Source organism: Cebus imitator, unplaced genomic scaffold (genome assembly GCF_001604975.1).
Source record: "Cebus imitator isolate Cc_AM_T3 unplaced genomic scaffold, Cebus_imitator-1.0 Scaffold590, whole genome shotgun sequence".
Classification (NCBI taxonomy): Eukaryota; Metazoa; Chordata; class Mammalia; order Primates; family Cebidae; genus Cebus; species Cebus imitator.
Genome location: NW_016107905.1, coordinates 599735 through 619333, shown reverse-complemented (window position 1 = coordinate 619333; position 19599 = coordinate 599735). Strand labels below are relative to the sequence as shown.

General features: G+C 42.5%; 1 non-coding gene across 1 annotated transcript; it reads right to left on the bottom strand.

Annotated features, from left to right (window-relative positions):
* Positions 1-11077: 11077 nt before the first annotated feature.
* Positions 11078-11206, bottom strand: LOC119469186. Its single transcript, XR_005198002.1, has one exon. It is a non-coding gene; the product is annotated as a small nucleolar RNA SNORA11 (small nucleolar RNA).
* Between the last annotated feature and the right edge of the window lie 8393 nt (positions 11207-19599).

The following is a 19599-nucleotide window of genomic DNA, read 5'->3' as shown; positions in this document are numbered from 1 at the left end:
TTCCAGGAACCTGACACCCTCCATTCTTTCCCCTGTATCCCCTCTGAATCTACTCCAATTCCATACAATTTTTGGGGCAGGAAGATCTTTTGTATTACGTTAATACTATCCGAGAGTTGTTGAGCACATTCTGTGTGATGGATGCTGTGATTTAAATTACATTTCTTTTTAACTTTTATTTTAGATTTAGGGGTACATGTATAGGTTTTTTGTTACAGGCAAACTTGTCATGGGAGTTTGGTGCACAGCCCACTTTGTCACCAGGTACTAAGCATAGTACCTCATAGTCCTGATAGTTATTTTCCTGATTCTGTCCCTTCTTCCACCCTCCTTCCTCAAGTAAACCCCAGTGTCTGTTTTTCTCCTCTTCCTGCCCATTATTTCTCATATAATATTTGGTTTTCTGTTCCTGCGTTAGTTTGAAAAGATAATGGCCTCCAGCTCCATCTATGTTCCTGCAGAGAACATCATCTCATTCTTTTTCCTGGCTGCATAGATTCCATAGTGTATATACACCACGTTCTCTTTATCCAGCCTAGTGTTGATGGGCATTTAGGTTGATTCCTTGTCTTTGCTATTGTGAATAGTGCTTCAATGAACACATGTGTCCATGTGTCTTTATGGTAGAATGACTTATATTCCTTTGAGTATATATATATATGCGATTGCTGAGTTGAATGCTAGTTCTGCTTTTAGTTCTTTGAGAAATTGCCACACTATTTCCACAATGGTTTAACTAATTTACAATCCCATCAGCAGTTGTATGTGTTCCCGTTTCCTTGAATGCAAATGGGCTAAATGCCCCAATTAAAAGGCACAGAGGGACTGACGCCAAGATGGCTGAATAGCAAAAGCTCCGGAGCGCAGTTCCCAGTGAGAGAGACGCAGAAGGCGAGTGATCTCTGCATTTCCAACCATGGTACCAGGTTCATTTCAATGGGACTGGTTGGACAGTGGGTGTAGCCCTAGGAGGGCAAACTACGGCAGGGCGGGACACTGCCCCACCCTGGAAGTGCAACTGGATGGAGGATTGGGGTCTTTACCCCCTTGGCTCTCTGGTTCAGATACTGAGTTTCTCCCATGGCCATTGCAACCACATTCCAGGAGAATGCCACCAGGTTGAAAAGCACCACGAGTTACAAACACAGATCTGAGTGACACTCTGACCAGCCTGGTGCCATGAGTTGTCAGCACAGATCTGGTTGGAAGTTTTGACTAGTGCCAAGAACGCCTGCAAGACAGATCTACCTGCCCCCCCAGGAAGAGGGAGAGCTGAAAGCAGGGAGACAGGTGATATGGCTTGGCAGGTCCCACACCTACAAAGACCAGCAAACTGAAGACCTCTCACTTGAGAGTTTTGCAGCCAGCACATCAGTCTGAGCTCAACCCAGGATGATCAAGCTCTGTGGTGGGAAGAGCATCTGCCATTGTGAAGGCAAGTCTAATCTCACCTGTGTAAACAAAAGCCAGAGGAAGTCTACACAGCAGCTGGGCTGAGTCCGAGGCAGCGCAGCAGTGCCTCTACAGGCAGATAAGGGACAGACTATCTCCTCAAGTCGCTCCCTGACCCCTGAATAACCAAAAAAATGCCTCATACAGGAGAGTTCAGCCTGACACCTGGTGGGTACCTTTCTGGACGAAGCTACCAGAGGGAAGATCAGGCAGAAATCCTCGCTGCTCCTCACTCTCCATGGGTGATTCCCAGGGAAGTAAGGTCTGAAGTGGACCTCCAGCAGTCCTAGAGCAGAGGGGTCTGACTGTTAGAAGGAAGAGTACAAAACAAAAAGAAATAACTTCAACATCAACAGAAAGGATGTCCACTCAGAGACCCCAACCCAAATCACCAAATTCAAAGATCAAAGGTAGATAAACACATGAAGATGGGAAGAAACCAGTGCAAAAAGGATGAAATCATCAAGGACCAGAACACCTCTTCTCCTTCAAGAGATCACAACTCCTCACCAGCAAGGGAATAAAACAGGATGGAGAATGAGTTTGATGAATTGACAGAAGCAGGCTTCAGAAGGTGGGTAATAAAAAACTTCTCTGAGATAAAGGAACATGTTCTAACCCAATGCAAAGAAACTAAAAACCTTGAAAAAAGGTTAGATGAAATGCTAACTAGAATAACCAGCTTAGAGAAGAACATAAATGACTTGATGGAGCTGAAAAACACAGCATGAGAACTTTGCAAAGCATACACAAGTTTCAATAGTTGAATCGATCAAGCAGAAGAAAGTATATAAGAGATTGAAGATCAACTCAATGAAATAAAACAAGAAGGCAAGATTAGAGAAAAAAGAGTGAAAACAAATGAACGGAGCCTACAAGAAATATGGGATTATGTGAAAAGACCTAATCTATGCTTGGTCGGTGTAACTGAATGTGATGGGGAGAATGACTCCAAGCTGGAAAACACTCTTCAGGATATTATCCAGGAGAGCTTCCCTAATCTAGCAAGGCAGGCCAACACTCAAATCCAGGAAATACAGAGAACACCACAAAGATACTCCTCAAGAAGAACAACCCCAAGGTGCATAATTGTCAGATTCACCAGGGTTGAAATGAAGGAAAAAATGCTAAGGGCAGTCAGAGAGAAAGGTCAGGTCACCCACATGGGAAGCCCATCAGACTCACAGTGGATCTCTTGGCAGAAATCCTACAAGCCGGAAGAGAGTGGGGGCCAATATTCAACATCCTTGAAGGAAAGAACTTTCAACCCAGAATTTCATATCCAGCCAAACTAAGCTTCATAAGTGAAGGAGAAATAAAATCCTTTACAGACAAGCAAATGCTGAGAGATTTTGTTGCCACCAGACCTGCCTTACAAGAGCTCCTGAAGGAAGCACTAAACATGGAAAAGAACAACCAGTATCAACCACTGCAAAAACGTACCAAATGGTAAAGACCAACGATGTAATGAAGAAACTGTGTCAAATAATGGGAAAAACAACCAGCCAGTAACAAAATGGCAGGATCAAATTCACACATAACAATATTAATGTTAAATGTAAATGGCCTAAATGCCCCAATCAAAAGACACAGACTGGCAAACTGTATAAAAAGCCAAGACCCATTGGTGTGCTGTATTCAGGAGACCCATCTCATGTGCAAAGACACACATAGACTCAAAATAAAGCGATGGAAGAAGATTTACCAAGCAAATGGAGAGCAAAAAAAAAGCAGGGGTTGCAATTCTAGTCTCTGATAAAACGGAATTTAAACCAGCAAAGATCAAAAGAGACAAAGAAGCACATTATGTAATGGTAAAAGGATCAATGCAACGAGAAGAGCTAACTATACTAAATATATATGTACCCAATACAGGAGCAGTCAGATATATAAAGCAAGTTCTTAACAACCTACAAAGAGACTTAGACTCCTGCACAATAATAGTGGGAGACTTCAACACTCCACTGTCAATATTAGACAGATCAATGAGACAGAACATCAACAAGGATATCCAGGACGTGAGCACAGATCTGGACCAAACAGACCTAATAGACATCTACAGAACTCTCCACCCCAAATCCACAGAAGATATATTCTTCTTAACACCACATTGCACTTACTTTAAAATTGATCACATAATTGGAAGTAAATCACTCCTCAGCAAATGCAGAAGAATGGAAATCATAACAAACAGTCTCTCAGACTACAGTGCAATCAAATTATGGCTCAGGATTAAGAAACTCACTCAAAACCTCACAACTACATGGAAATTGAACAACATGCTCCTGAATGATGACTGAATAAACAATGAAATTAAGGCAGAAATAAAGATGTTCTTCGAAATCAATGAGAATGAAGACACAACATACCAGAATCTCTGGGACACATTTAAAGCAGTGTCTAGAGGGAAATTTATAGCAATAAATGCCCACATGAGAAGTGAGGAAAGATCTAAAATGGATACCTGGTCATCAAAATTGAAAGCGCTAGAGAAGCAAGATAAAAAAAAATCTCAAAAGCTAGCAGAAGACAAGAAATAACTAAGATCAGAGCAGAACTGTAGGAGATAGAGACACAAGAAACCCTTCAAAACATCGATAAATCCAGGAGCTGTTTTTTTGAAAAGATCAACAAAATAGACAGACCGTTAGCCAGACTAATAAAAAAGAAAAGAAAGAAGAATCGAATAGGTGCAGTAAAAAATGATAAAGGGGATATCACCACCAATTCCACAGAAATACAAACTACCATCAGAGATTACTACAAACAACTCTATGCACATAAACCAGTAAATCTAGAAGAAATGGATAAATTCCTGGACACTTGCAGCATCCTAAGACTAAACCAGGAATAAGTTGAAATCCTGAATAGACCAATAACAAGGGCTGAAGTTGAGGCAGCAATTAATAGCTTACCAACAAAAAAAATCCAGATCCAGATGAGTTCACAGCTGAATTCAACCAGACATACAAAGAGGAGCTGGTACCATTCCTTCTGAAACTATTCCAAACAGTAAAAAAGAATCCTCCCTAACCCATTTTATGAGATCAACATCATCCTGATACCAAAACCTGGCAGAGACACAACTAAAAAAGAAAACTTCAGGCCAACATCCATGATGAACATTGATGCGAAAATCTTCAATAAAATCCTGGCAAACTGAGTGTAACAGCACGTCAAAAAGCTTATCCATCATGATCAAGTAACCTTCATCCCAGGGATGCAAGGCTGGTTCGACATATGCAACTCTATAAACGTAATCCATCACATAAACAGAACCAAAGACAAAACCACATGATTATCTCAATAGGCGCAAAGAAGGCCTTCAACAAAATTCAACAGCCCTTTATGGTAAAAACCGTCAATAAACTAGGTATCGATGGAATGTATCTCAAAATAATAAAAGCTATTTACGACAAACTGCCAATATCATACTGAATGGGCAAAAACTGGAAGCATTCCTTTTGAAAACTGGCACTAGACAAGGGTGCCCTCTCTCACCACTCCTATTCAATATAGTATTGGAATTTCTAGCCAGAGCAATCAGGCAAGAAAAAGAAATAAAAAGTATTCAATTAGGAAAAGAGGGAGTCAAATTGTCTCTATTTGCAGATGACATGATTGTTGTTTAGAAGACCTCATCATCTCAGCCCCAAATTTCCTTAAGCTGATAAGCAACTTCAGCAAAATCTCAGGATACAAAATCAATGTGCAGAAATCACAAGCATTCCTATACACCAATAACAGGCAAACAGAGAGCCAAATCATGAGTGAACTCCCCTTCACAATTGCTACAAAGAGAATAAAATACCTAGGACTACAACTAACAAAGGATGTAAAGGACCTTTTCAAGGAGAACTACAAACCACTGCTCAAGGAAATAAGAGAGGACACAAACAGATGGAAAAATATTCCATGCTCATGGTTAGGAAGGATAAATATCATGAAAATGGCCATATTGCCCAAAGTAATTTATAGATTCAATGCTATCCCCATCAAGCTACCATTGACCTTCTTCACAGAACTGGAAAAATCCACTTTAAACTTCTTATGGAACCAAAAGAGAGCCTGCATAGCCAAGATAATCCTAAGCAAAAAGAACAAAGCTGGAGGTATCACGCTACCTGACTTCAAACTATTCTACAAGGCTACAGTAATCAAAACAACATGGTACTGGTACCAAAACAGAGATATAGACCAGTGGAACAGAACAGAGGCCTTGGAAGCAATGCCACACATCTATAACCATCTGATCTTTGACAAACCTGACAAAGAAAGCAATGGAGAAAGGATTCCTTGTTTAATAAATGGTGTTGGGAAAACTGGCTAGCCATGTGCAGAAAGCTGAAACTGGACCCCTTCCTTACACCTTACACCAAAATTAACTCCAGATGGATTAAAGATTTAAATGTAAGACCTAACACTATAAAAACCCTAGAAGAAAATCTAGACAAAACCATTCAGGACATATGCATAGGCAAGGACTACATGACTAAAACACCAAAAGCAATGGCAGCAAAAGCCAAAATAGACAAATGGGATCTAATTAAACTTAGAAGCTTCTGCACAGCAAAAGAAACAATCATTAGAGCGAACTGGCAACCAACAGAATGGGAAAAAAATGTTTGCCATCTGACAAAGGGCTAATATCCAGAATCTACCAAGAACTAAAGCAGATTTTCAAAAAAACACAAACTCATTCAAAAGTGGGTGAAGGATATGAGCAGTCACTTTTCAAAAGAAGACATTTGTGAGGCCAACAAACATATGAAAAAATGCTTATCATCACTGGTCATTAGAGAAATGCAAATCAAAACCACATTGAGATACCATCTCACACCAGTTAGAATGGCGATCATTAAAAAAAAACCTGGAGACAATAGGTGCTGGAGAGGATGTGGAGAAATAGGAACACTTTTACACTGTTGGCAGGAGTATAAATTAGTTCAACCATTGTGGAAGACAGTGTGGTGATTCCTCAAGGATCTAGAAATAGAAATTCCATTTGACCCAGCAATCCCATTACTGGTTATATACCCAAAGGATTATAAATCATTCTATTATAAAGACACATGCTAACATATATTCATTGTGTCCCTGTTTACAATAGCAAAGACCTAGAACCAACCCAAATGCCCATCGGCGATAGACTGGACAAGGAAAATGTGGCACATATACACCATGGAACACTATTCAGCCATAAAAAACAATGAGTTCGTGTCCTTTGTAGGGACATGGATGAATCTGGAAACCATCATTCTCAGCAAACTGACACAAGAACAGAAAACCAAACACTACATGTTCTCACATATAGGCGGGTGTTGAACAATGAGGACACATGGACACAGGGAGGTGAGCATCACACACTGGGGTCTGTTGGGGGATGGGGGCTAGGGGAGGGACACTGGGGGGTGGGGAGGTTGGGGAGGGATAACACTGGGAGAAATGCCTGATGTAGGTGATGGGGGGATGGAGACAGCAAACCACCATGGCGTGTGTGTACCTATGCAACAATCCTGCAAGATTTGCACATGTACCCCAGAAGTTAAAGTACAATTATAAAAAAAGAAGGCACAGCGTGGCAGACTGGACAAAGAAGCAAGGCTGAATAGCAAGCTGTCTTCAAGAGACCCATTTAATATGCAGTGACATCCCTAGGATCAAAATAAAGGGATGGAGAAAAACCCACCATGCAAATGGAAACCAGAAAAAAGCAATCCTAACTTCAGACAAAGCAGACTGTAAGCCAACAAAGATGAAAGAAGACAAAGAAGGCATTACATCATGGTGAAGGGTTCAAATCAACAAGAAGACCTAACTATCCTAAATATAGATGCACCAAACACAGGAGTACCCAGATTCATAAAGCAAGTTCTTTTTAAAAAATAAATAATAGAAATTTATTTTTATAATTCTGGAGGTTGGCAAGTCTAAGATCAAAGTGCTGGCAGATTCAGTGTCTGAATAGGGCTGCTCTCTGCAGGTACTGTCTTGTTGCTGCATCTCCCAGAGGGGACTAATGCATAAAGCAAGTTCTGAGAGACCTGTAAAGAGACTTAGACTCCCAGAGGGAGACTTCAATACGCCACTGACAATATTAGATGGATCATCAAGGCAAGACGAAGCATCAAAGCAAAGATACTCAGGACCTGAACTCCACTTGACTGAATGGACCTAGTGGACGTCTATAGAACTTTCCACCCCAAAACATCAGAATATACATTCTTTTCATTGCCACATGGTACATACACTAAAATAGACCAAAGAATTGGACATAAAGAAATCCTTAGCCAATGCAAAAATAAATAAATAAATAAAATTATACCAATTACACTCTTGGACAACAACACAATAAAAACAGACTTGTGTATGAAGAAAATTGCTCAAAACCATACATTTACATGGAAATTAAACAACCTCCTCCTGAATGACTTTCAGGCAAATAATTAAATTAAGGCAGAAATCAAGAAGTTATTTGAAACTAATGAGAACAAAGATACAACATACCAGAATGTCTGGGACACAGCTAAGGCAGCATTAAGAGGGAAATGTATGGTACTAAATGCCCACATTTCTTTAGTCTTCACAATAGCGTTGTGAGATAAGATGCAATTGCTATCCTTATTTTATAGGTTAGGAAAAGGCTTAGCGTGGTTAAATGATCTGCCCAGTTTACACAGCTAGTGAGTGGTACAGTTGGTATTCACGCCCAGCCTGGTTCTGGGCCCCAGCTGCTCTTCTGACGTGCTCCTTCTTTTGCCTCATCCTATCTCCCTGGTTAACCTGCTTTTTGAGACCTGAAATCTTTGACTGGAAAAGCTCCTGTGATTGCACATTTTTTCCAAACTGGCCTAGACTTGTTCTTTCACAGGCTGGATGTACCATGCAACACATCAAACACGACATCCAAATAATCATGGGGGTAGTGGTGGCTGAGTAAATTTACTTAAAGGGCATTTTAATTCAGTGTCTGGCAAAAGTGAGCTATTTTCCCAGATTCTGAAGGGGCATAAAAAGCCTTCAATCAGCCATTGCTCTGGTCACCAGAATTCTGCTTGTAGAAAATTATCCTAAAAAATAATTGCTTTAGGATCTATGTAAAGAGATTTTCACTGCAGCATTGCTTTGTAATAGTGAACTATTGGAAATAACCTAAGTATTAGTAGGTGATTGGTTATGGCCCATTTAAAAGAATATAGCCATTAAAAAATGTGGTAGTGACTATGGTATAAATGTGGCTGTAGAGGCTGGACATGGTGGCTTGTGCCTGTAATCCCAGCACTTTGGGAGACGGAGGCAGGAGGATTGCTCGAGTCCAGCAGTTCCAGACCAGCCTGGGTAACAAAGTAAGACCTAGTCTCTACAAAGAATAAAAAATTAGCCAGGTGTGGTGGCATGCACCTGTATCCCCAACTACTTGGGAGACTGAGACAAGAGGATTACTTGAACACAGGATGTTGAGAGGTTGAGGCTGCAGTGAGCTTTGATTGTGCCATTGCATTCTAGGCTGGGTGACAGAGTGAGACCTTGATGCTAAAAAGGAAAAGAAAAAAAGGGCTGGGTAGCTGGGCTCAGGGGCTCATGCCTATAATTCCAGCACTTCGGGAGGCTGAGGTAGGAGGATCACGTAAGCTCAGGAGTTTGAGACCACCTGGACCACATAGTGAAGGCTTATCCCTACAAAGAATAATTAAAAGAAATTAGCTGTGTGTGGTGGCACATGCTTGTAGTCCTAGCTACTTGGGAGGCTAAGGTGGGAGGATTGCTTGAGCCCAGGAGATGGAGGCTGCAGTGAGCTGTGATTGTACCATCACCTCCGGCCTGGGTGATGGAATAAAACCCTGTCTAAAAAACAAAAAAATGAAATCCAGAAAGAAAGAGGTGAATTTTCCCTTCTTTTTCTAGGAATCATTCAAAAATAACGAAAAAAATGGGGAAAAAAACTGCACAGACAGTAATTTTTTGGTAAAACTAAGGGACACATATCATTTACAGACTCCAGAATGCGTGAAAAGGCTGCCAGTGCTGTCATCAGGCAACACTCACAAGGGAGAAAGAGAGGATCCAGAGGGGGCAGACGTCGGGAAGCTCCAGGAATAACATATACACCTCCTGCAGGTGGAGGATGCAACCCCAGGTGCAAAAGCGATCTCCTTCCTTTGTAACAACAGCTGTGGGAACTGGGTGAGCAAGGCTGATAGCAGAAGCCATCTTACCATCCCAAACTTGGTGATTTCAAACATCTCTTTGTTATTCTCTTTCTCAGTTCTGTGATGTGACAGGTTCAGTTGGTGGCTTTTGCTTGGGGTCCTCATATGGTTGCTGAGGATAAGTCATCTGCTCAGGCTCATACAGGCCATAGAAGTGGGTGTTTTAGCTCTCCATTGCTGTATAACAAACCACCCCAAACTTGGTGATTTCAAACATCTATTTGTTATTCTCTTTCTCAGTTCTGGGATGTGACAGATTCAGCTGGTGGCTTTTGCTTGGGGTCCTCATATGGTTACCGAGGATAAGTCATCTGCACCGTGATCTCAGAGCAGTCAGACTTCTTATCTGGTAGCTGATGGCCCCAGAGCAACTGCTCCAAGAGGCCTGGGTCGAAGCTGCAAGGCATCTTATGACCTAGCATGGAAGCCCCGCAATGTCACTTTCAGCACATTATATTTTGTCAATCAATTTACTAAGAGTGTCCCATATTTTGGGGGGTAATTGGGGAAATTTGAGTATAGGTTATATATTAGATGATATTATGAAATTATTATAAATAATAATATTTATTATTATAATTTACAACTATCATTGACTATCCACATGGGGCTACAGAAAAATCAAATGGATGAGCAGTAGTTATATGAAACAGTGTGTCTATGGCTGATAGTGGGGGAGGGAAACCGCTCTCCTGAAAGGATACCTTGGCCCCCTCTGCAAAGCCTCATGCAAATAACTTGCCCACTCAATAATGAGTGACACATAGCATCAAATTAAATCCACTATAAGGTGAAGGAGGAAAAGAGTGGCAAAAATTTCCAACAATTAAGAACACTTACCAGAAAAACATAGACACAGAGCAGATGAAAACTGTTCAAGCATTAGGCAGTTAAATTTTAAAAAGTGAATGCAGTAATTGCTTCTATGAAGAAAGACCACAAAACAGAAATACATTAACAGATTTTTTTTTAATTACCATTTTGCAACTTCTAATATAACAATTGATTTAGGTAGAGATCATCAATAGATGTGAAAACCCTTGAGTAAAAGGCAATTGGGGAATAGCATAACCATGGTGATAAAGTATCACCACATGGGATTAATGAGTAATTATAGAGGGAAGATATGTACCTTTACATTAGAGAAACCTGGCAGTTACCCATTTTAACCAAGGAGTCAAACTTGGAATTACTAATATCAAGACAGCTGAACTCATGTGCCTCCTGATGGAATGCAATATGAAATTCACTATGTCATTATAGGCAAAATGTTTAATCTGAATCTTATCAAGTCTTTGGACCTAACTGGCACTTTATCAGAAATACAAATGCTAGATAAACAAATGAAATATAAAGAAACAACCTGATGAATCTAGCCTATGGGATATTTTACAAAACAACTGGTGTGCATTCTCTTTTTTTTTCTTTTCACATGTAGGGAGGCCACAAGTTTTGTGCCCCTTGTCACAATGATCCCAGATTCCTTTTGGGCGTATTGTAAACAGAGGAGCTACTCTTCAACCCCCCTGCTCTAAGCAAATCCTAGCATGTAGTCTTAAAGAAGTAAATGTCATAACAGAAATTGGAGATCTAGTCTAGATTAAAAGAGAATAAGGAGACATAAGGAAATGCAACGTATAATTGGATACTGGGTTGGAATCGTATTTAAAAATATTTTGGGGGGTAATTGGGGAAATTTGAGTATAGGTTATATATTAGATGATATTATGAAATTATTATTAAATTAGTATTATGGTTGCTGTGGTCTGATTGCTGTGTCCCCCTAAGAGACATATGTTGAAACCTAATCACCAGTGTGATGGGAGGTGGGGTCCTTGGGAGCTGATTAGGTCATGGGGGCAGAGCTCTCATGAATGAGTTTTGTGGCCTTATAAAAAAGGACCCATAGAGCTGCTTTGCCCCCTCCACTATGTAAGGACACAGCAAGAAGTTACCATCTGTAAACCAGAAAGTAGGCCTTCGTCAGACACTGAATCTGTGGGTGTTCTGATCCTGAGCTTTCCAGCCTCTGGAACTGTTGCTTACAAGCTACCCTGTCTATCGTAATTTGTTCTAGCAACCCAAATGGTCGAAGATAGGGGTTATATAGTGGAATGTTTTTATTTTAGAGATGCAGACTAAAGTTTTTATGTTTGAAGTGTTCTGATGTCTGCAATCTATTTAAAAATGATTTGGAAAAAAATGCATATATGTGTTGTTTGTGAGTATGAGACAGTGAAAGCATATATAGCAAAATGATAATAACTGGTGAATCTATGTGAAGTGTATGGTATATGACTGCTCATTGTATTACTCTTTCAACATGTCTGTAGCTCTGCAATTTTTCAAAATGAAAAGTTGAAAGGAAAAATAACATAGGGGTGAGATAGTGAGATAATGAAATGAGAGGAAGCATGGTTTGACAGAACTCAGATCAACGTATCAGAGAAACAAAGATGAAATGGAAGGGGTACAAATAATAGGCAATTTAAAAAACCATAGCAAGGGACAAAAAATATAATTTTCTGAAATAGAGACATTAATTTATATTATATATCAGAGAAAATTAATGCAGGACAGCCAACCTAGAGATAAGTCCTAGTAGTTATTAAACTTCAAAGATAACTAAGCAAAATGATCAAGTCACTGACAGCAGTGGGTGGGGGAGCGGGCTGGGGCGGGAAAGCAGGCTTGTTTCAGAGTTCTGTGCAGCAGCATTCAATGTCAGAAGAAGGTTGTGCAATACTTAAAAAGACACCCAAAGGAAAAAAAGTGTTACCCATGGAATTTAAATCCAGCCAAATTATCCTTCCACCATAAAGTCTACAGATAGCCTTGATCATAAAATAATTCTGGGGATGTTAATTCTTTGAACCTTTCTTGAGAAAACAGGGGATGGATGCCTGCCAACTAAGATATAATTGAGGACATTATAGAAAAAAGACTGGCAGCAAGCTTTGAATATATGTAATGTATATTACACTAAAGCAAAAATAATTATGTTAGACTAAAGCAAAAATAATTCCACACATTAGAGTGACTGAAAAGAATGTAAAGATGACATGTCCTGGCAATATGTAAATAAATGCAATGAACAAATATTGGTGGAGGAAGGGGAAAGCAGGCGAAAGGTAGATTAAGGTTACTGATTGCTACATCTGCGGTAACTGAAAGTTAAAAAATATTATTCAAGACTGACAAACCAAATAATAGAAGCATACACATTTTTAATAGTACAAAATTAAACTCAGAGAAAGATGTTATCTTTGGTAGGAGAGGGGAGAAAGAGAGAAGGAGGAAATGTGCTTATTATTTCATTGTTCCTAGGCACGAATAGATTTATTGAATAATAGACAACTAGAGGTATTTTGTAAAGTTTTATTATAAAATTAACAGAGCAAAAATGAAAACCTATTGAAATTTGAAAAGAATTATTCATAGCAGCAAGGACAATAGACTACATAGTGAACGTTTTTTAAAAACTATATATAAACAAAAACATGTTACTATGCTAGAACTAACCCTAATCTATTTGACATATGAATAGATGTTGAAATAGGCTTAACTCACCTATTGAAAGAAACAAGATTTCAGAGTATCCATGCTGAGCTCAAGCAAGTGACCACCTACAGTAAGTGTTTTCAGAAAGATGAAAATAGGCGGGTGTGGTGGTTCATGTCTGCAATCCCAGCACTTTGAGAGGCCAAGGTGAGTGGATCACTTGAGGTCAGGAGTTCGAGACCAGCCTGGCACCGATCCAGTGTTCTAACATGTGGTTGGGAAATATGTATACAAGTTACTCCGTGAAGATAGCAGACAAAAAGCTTCTCACAAGCTCTTAGATGATAGATCCCATTCCAAAGTGGGCATAAAATATGCTGAAAGGTGGCTAGGTGCAGTGGCTCATGCCTGTAATCTCAGCACTTTGGGAGGCCGAGGCTGGTGGATCACCTGAGGTCAGGAGTTTGATACTAGCCTGGCCAACATGGTGAAACCCCGTCTCTACTAAAAATACAAAAATTAGCTGGGTGTGGTGGTGCATGCCTGTAATCCCAGCTACTCAGGAGGCTGAGGCAGGAGAATCGCTTGAACCCAGGAGGCAGAGGTTGCAGTGAGCCAAAATTATGCCATTGCACTATAGGCTGGGCAACAAGAGTGAAACCACATTTCAAAAAAAAAAAAAAGAAAGAAATGCTGAAAGGTAGGGTAGAAAGTAGGGCTTTGAAGGCACAGCTAGCTCGTTCTCTTGCATCCTGTGGCTGGTGCAGCAATACCACTCAGCGAGTACTTCTGAACTCTTTCTGTTCCACCAAGCACATTTGTAAATACCTAAATTTGGTACTGCATAGCTGGGGGCCACAGCAGCTTCAGGTGGTCAGTGAATACTGACAATGGAGAGCTTGTCCCATTTCTGAGAGGTGAGAGGTCAGGTGGGTGCTATCAAGAAAAGACAGTGGCAAGTGGAGAGCATTAGGCCTTTGTTGGGCCATAATTGGCTGATTTGATGAATATGAGGTAGGACTGGGGAATGGGGAAGGGCGCTCATGCTGCTGGTTGCCGCTACCTGCTAAGTGTCAGTGACGTCTTCTGGGTGCATGGGTTTCCTGACCCTTGCTGGGCTGCTTTACTGCTTTCTAAAATTTCCAAAGGACTCGCCCTGCTTCATTGGGAACAACTCTCAGTGTTCGATTACTTTTACTGAGGGAGTTCTTTCAATGATATTCCTGGCATCACTCCAGTTGTGATGACTGCAACCCTCTCTATGGTTCCATCACTCAGCCTGGAAAATGGTGAGGCTGGTGGGGTGGAGGTCAGCTACCCTCTGAAGCACTTCTTACCCCTTGTAACTTTAAGCAAACATTTCATGGTCAGAAGGGAGCAAAGTCTGTGGGAGGGCAGAGAACAGCAGGACTCACCAGGTCAAATTCCTTTAAAACACTGATATATCTTCAGCTTAAACAAAACAACACGAGTTACATTATGGACGAGGCAGAAAGTGAACATAAGCACGAAAACAAAACAGAAATCTCCCCACCCAGAGATAAGTGCTATTCATGGTTTAGTCTGATGGTTTCCACCTGGGTTCCTAGATGTCCCAGGGTTCCATGGAGGTGCTTCTAAGATGCCTTAAACGCTTAGAATTTAACCAAAGAATGGCCGGGCACAGTGGCTCATGCCTGTAATCTCAGCACTTTGGGAGGCCAAGGTGGATGGATCACCTGAGGCCAGGAGTTCGAGACCAGCCTAGCCAATATGGTGAAACCCCATCTCTACTATTAAAAAAAAAAAAGCCGGGTATGGTGGTGGGCACCTGTAATCCTAGCTACTAGGGAGGCTGAGGCAGGAGAATCGCGTGAGCCTGGGAGGTAGAGGTTGCAATGAGCGGAGATCACACCATTGCGCTCCAGCCTGGGTGACAGCGTGAGACTCCGTTTCCAAAAAAAAAAAAAAAAAAAATTAACCAAAGAAGTAGAAAAGATTTTGACTGCATAAAAATGGCAATAAACAAAACAGCTTGCCCCAGCAAGCTTGGGGCAAACATCAGTCTCATGGAGACCACCGGCATGAGATCGTGTGTGTCTCTGCCAGCCTCAACCTGGCTCCTCCTGCTGTCCCTGGGTGTTTATTTGCACTTGTCATGGATGGGCCTTGGTCGGAAGGCTGGAGCCCTGCAGACCCACAGGCCTATCAGAGGGCTCAGGCTTTACCTTCTGCATGTTCACCTCATGAAGAAATCGTGGATTGTGCAAGAAGTGAGTTTGTAACACAGTGTGGTGTGATTCCATTGTATTATGAATCACTTTAGCACCTGCATTTTATTTTTATTATTGAGGTATGGTAAATATCTCTTAATAGAAATATCTTTCAATAAGTGGCAGGATATAGAACGCTGAGTACTAACCTTGCCCACCCGTCCCCCTAAACCCCGCCCGGCCAAGCCCACAATGTCCTGTAATCTGTGGCCCCAGCTGCCTGGCTGGGAAGCAGGAGGATAACTCAGCTTTTTTTCTGAAACTGAAAACAGAGGGAAGTATTGATAGCTTTCAAGACCAGAATCTAGGCCGGGTGTGGTGGCTCATATCTAATCCCAGCGCTCTGGGAGGCTGAGGCGGGAGGACTGCTTGAGCTCGGGAGTTTGAGATCAGCCTGGGCAACATAAGGAGACCCTGTTTTTACAAAACAATGAAAAATTAGCTGGGCTTGGTCGCGCGTGCCTACCATTCAAGCTACTTGGGAGGCTGAGGCAGGAAGATCCCTTGAGCCCAGGAGGTAGGGGCTGCAGTGAGCCATGATGGCCCCACTACACTCCATCCTTGGCAACAGGGTGAGACTCTGTCTCAAAACAACAACAACAACAAAACAAAACAAAGACAAGAATCTAAACAGTTGTCTGAATAGCAAAAAGATCTGGGTGGGGATCGGAAGAGAATCAGAGGGAAAACCAGAGAGAAAGTTCCTGCACCCTGACCCACCATCCCACCCAGGGTCACAATCTGGGGTTGCAGTCAGTCACCAGAATCAATGTGGGGACTCCGAGGCCAGAGAAGACCTGCGCTCCTTCACAAGCATGGCACGGGGAAATTGGCTGAGACTCTACAGTGCCCTGTCTGGTCAGCTGCCATTGTGTCTGATGATGGCTGGATGGTGCATTGGGGCAGAGAGGGCTCAAGTTGGCAAAGTCCTCCTCCCTGAGACTCCCGTGGCTACGTTGCAACGGCTGATTTGGAAGGGACTTCAGGGCTGGGCTAAAAAGAAGCAGAGTGCAGGACTCAGGACTGGGATGAGGAAAGGAGTGTTCTGGGTGGAGAGAACAAGTGGAGCAGGTCTGGTTTGGGCCTCATTTGGCTGAAGGAGCAGAGGAAAAGGCAAGGAGGAAGGAGCATGCTGGTCTGTGTATGCTGTGGAGGGGACTGCTGGTTGTGATTGTATTCTCAGGGTGGTGGGAGATACTGTATATTGAAGGTTTTTTTTGGAGACAGAGTCTTGCTCTGTTGCCCAGGCTGGAGTGCAGTTACATGATCTCGGCTCACTGCAACTTCTGCCTCCTGGGTTCCAGCAATTCTCTGCCTCAGCCTCCTGAGTAGCTGGGATTACAGGTGCCCATCACCACGCCCCGCTAATTTTTGTATTTTTAGTAGAGACAGGGTTTCACCATCTTGGCTAGGTTGGGCTTTAACTCCTGACCTCATGATCCGTCTGCCTCAGCCTCCCAAAGTGCTGGGATTACAGGTGTGTGCCACTGAGCCTGGCCCCGATTTTTGTTTTATTAAGGAGAATACCTTCTCCAACCAAACATATATTAAACAGGTTTGAATGGGCCTCAGGTTATCAACCGCTGCCCAGAAGGCCTCATGTCTCCATCTGATCCTATAAAGGCGTGCGGGTTGGTCAATATTTACTTTTCCTGTAACTCTGAGTACACTGTTAAATAAGTGATTGCTTTACACGTGGTAGGGCACTTTCTTTATTCAACGGAATCAAAGGAGTGGACAAAATCCTAGCTGCATTTAGCAATTCTGCCACCTGATGGCAGTAAGTCACCACTGATGGCATTGCCCTGCACCTCCTTAGGTCCCTTACTGCAGGGCTCGAGGTGGGTCACTGCCCCGGCCCCCCAACTCCAACCCTGCAGTCCCTTAGGTGCAGTGCAATGCCATCACTGGTGTTTGGTGTGTGTAAGTGTGGGGGGGGGGGGGGGGGGGAGGGTGTGGAGTGCAGATGCATGGGAAGGAAGGGATAAGGAAGATGTTTTCATATGGAGAATCCTTTGTGGAAGAGGGAAAAACCTATGAGAGGAATAACTCAGCTTGCCATGATTCACAAAATTCTTAAAGCAATGTGTATAAAAACAACTTCTGTATTGATTTTTCTGTACATTCACAGTTCCTCTTCATCTTTTAGCCACAGTAGCTCTGAAATAATAGATACTTCTCTTGCTTATGTGGCTCAAATCTTCTCTTCCCAACTCCAAGACTTCTAATTGGTTCATAAAGCAATGTTTGAGTATGAAGTCCACTTCCTTCCCCATTTAATAAAGGAATGCCTATAACACTTACTGAAGGCCTACTATGTGCCAGGCACTTTACATATCAAGTCCTTTTTATTTATTAAAACAACCCTGTGAAACAGTTACCATTAACTCTATTTTACAAATGAGAAAAGGGAGGCACAGAGAGATAAAATCATTGGTCCCAGAACAAGCCAGTGGCAGAGTGAGTATGTGAACCCAAATCCGCTGGCCTTCCCGCTTACGCGTGTATCCCAGTTTTTATCTCAGTATTATTGCTGCTTTGAGCTGGATAGTTCTTTTATGGGGGTGAGGACTGCGGGCTGTGTATTGCAGGATGTTTAGCAGGATTATTGGCTTCTACCCACTCTATACCAGCAGCACTCTTTCCCCTAGTTGCAACAACAAAAAATGTCTCTAGACATTGTCACATGGCCCCTGGATAGCAAACCATCATCAGGGAGAAGCACTGATGTAGAGATACCTTGGTTGGGCTTCTGGATGCTGTGGACAAGTGTTGAATTATAGCAGGAAGTCAGGGTTCTATTCAGGTGCTGGCCTTTCAGGTGTCCCACTCTGGCCATCTTCCAGCTGCTGCCCTCTCAGAATGAGGCATCCACGGTACCTACCTGCTGTACTTCCACTTTTCTGCACCATGTTCTATTTTCCAGGGCCTCCATGGGCTTGTTACTGGTTCTCCTGGCTGCTGGAGTGTGCCCAGGGTGTCTATCCAGTGGGGAGGGCAGTGGACTGAGCTGGACTTGGAAAGTAGGTTATCTGGACACAGAAGTGCATGCAAGGCCTCTCTGCTGGAGGATGCTGTCAGAGGTGGGAAGAGAAGGGTGATGGGCTACGGGCCCGGACCTCCATTTGTATCTTCCACTTCCACCCCTTGATTCCTGGACCCTTGAATCTTGACTATGGGAGAAACAGTACCATATATTGGATGCCAATGATTCAGAGCATACATAGACTTCTGGAGAACTCCGACCAAGCCCTGCAAAGTATTATCACCTAGTTGGCATTGTAATTGTGACTTCAAAAGGCCATTCCACCGTTCTATCAATCCAGCTGCTTCATAATGATGGGGAACATGGTAAGACCAGTGAATTCTATAAGCATGACCCCACTGCCACATTTCTTTAGCCATAAAGCTAGTTCCTTGGTCAGAGGCAATGCTGCATGGAATACCATGATGGTAGATAAGGTATGCCATGAGTCCACCGATGGTAGTCTTGGCAGAAGCATTGCATGCAGGATAGGTAAACCCATATCTGGAGTAAGTGTCTATTCCAGTGAGGACAAACCTCTGCCCTTTCCATGATTAAAGAAGTCCCATATAATTAACCTGCCACCAGGTAGCTGGTTCATCACTCTGAGGAATGTTGCCATATTGAGGGCTCAGTGTTGGTCTCTGATGCTGGCAAATTGGGCACTCAGCAGTGGCCATAGCCAGAGCAGCCTTGGTGAGTGGAAGTCCATGTTGCTGAGCCCATGCGTAATCTCCACGCCTGCCACCATGGCCGCTTTGTTTGTGGGCCCATTGGGTGATGGCAGGGGTGGCTGGGGAAGAGGCTGAGTGGCGTTCACAGAACAGGTCATCCTATCCATCTGATTATTAAACTCCTCCTCTGCTGAGGTCACCCATTGGTGAACACTCACTTGGGTTACAAATATCTTCACAGTTTTTGACCACTTAGGGAGATCCACTCACACACCTCTTCACCAGATTTCTTTGTCACCAATTTTCCAGTCAGGCTTCTTCTGAGTACCTGACCATCCAGCGAAACCGTTGGCTATAGCCCATGAATCGGTGTATAATCACACATTTGACCATTTCTCCTTCCATGCAAAGTGCACAAGCAGGTGCGCTGCTAGAAGTTCTGCCCACTGGGAAGATTTCCTTTCAACTGCTGTTTTTTTAGGGAT